Source organism: Penaeus monodon, chromosome 33 (assembly GCF_015228065.2).
Source record: "Penaeus monodon isolate SGIC_2016 chromosome 33, NSTDA_Pmon_1, whole genome shotgun sequence".
Lineage (NCBI taxonomy): Eukaryota > Metazoa > Arthropoda > Malacostraca > Decapoda > Penaeidae > Penaeus > Penaeus monodon.
Window position 1 is genome coordinate 33,312,970 of NC_051418.1, and position 359 is coordinate 33,313,328.

Consider the following 359-nt stretch of genomic DNA (forward strand, 5'->3'; position numbering starts at 1 on the left):
CCTTTCTTTTCACCGTCCTCCCTAACTTCCCCCTACCCACCCCCCCCCTTAAGTCCCCCCCCCACCCCCTCCCCTTCCCCCACCGTCCCCCAGCGAGGAACCCCCAAAGCAGCACCCCACACACAGCCCAAGCGACCACCACGCTTCCTGGACCGACACAAGCAACGTCACACCAATCCACACTCCCCTCCAGGCACGACCCAACGAGACGGACCGATACAATTGCCACGTCCCCTCCTACTGTTAATGGTTTCTCTCTATCACGGGAACCTTAATGCGCGAGTCCTCCTGTTGTGGTTGTTGTCATTCCCGCGTGTTCCACTTGTGTTCTCATTTTCGTTGTTTAAGTTTTCAGGGAC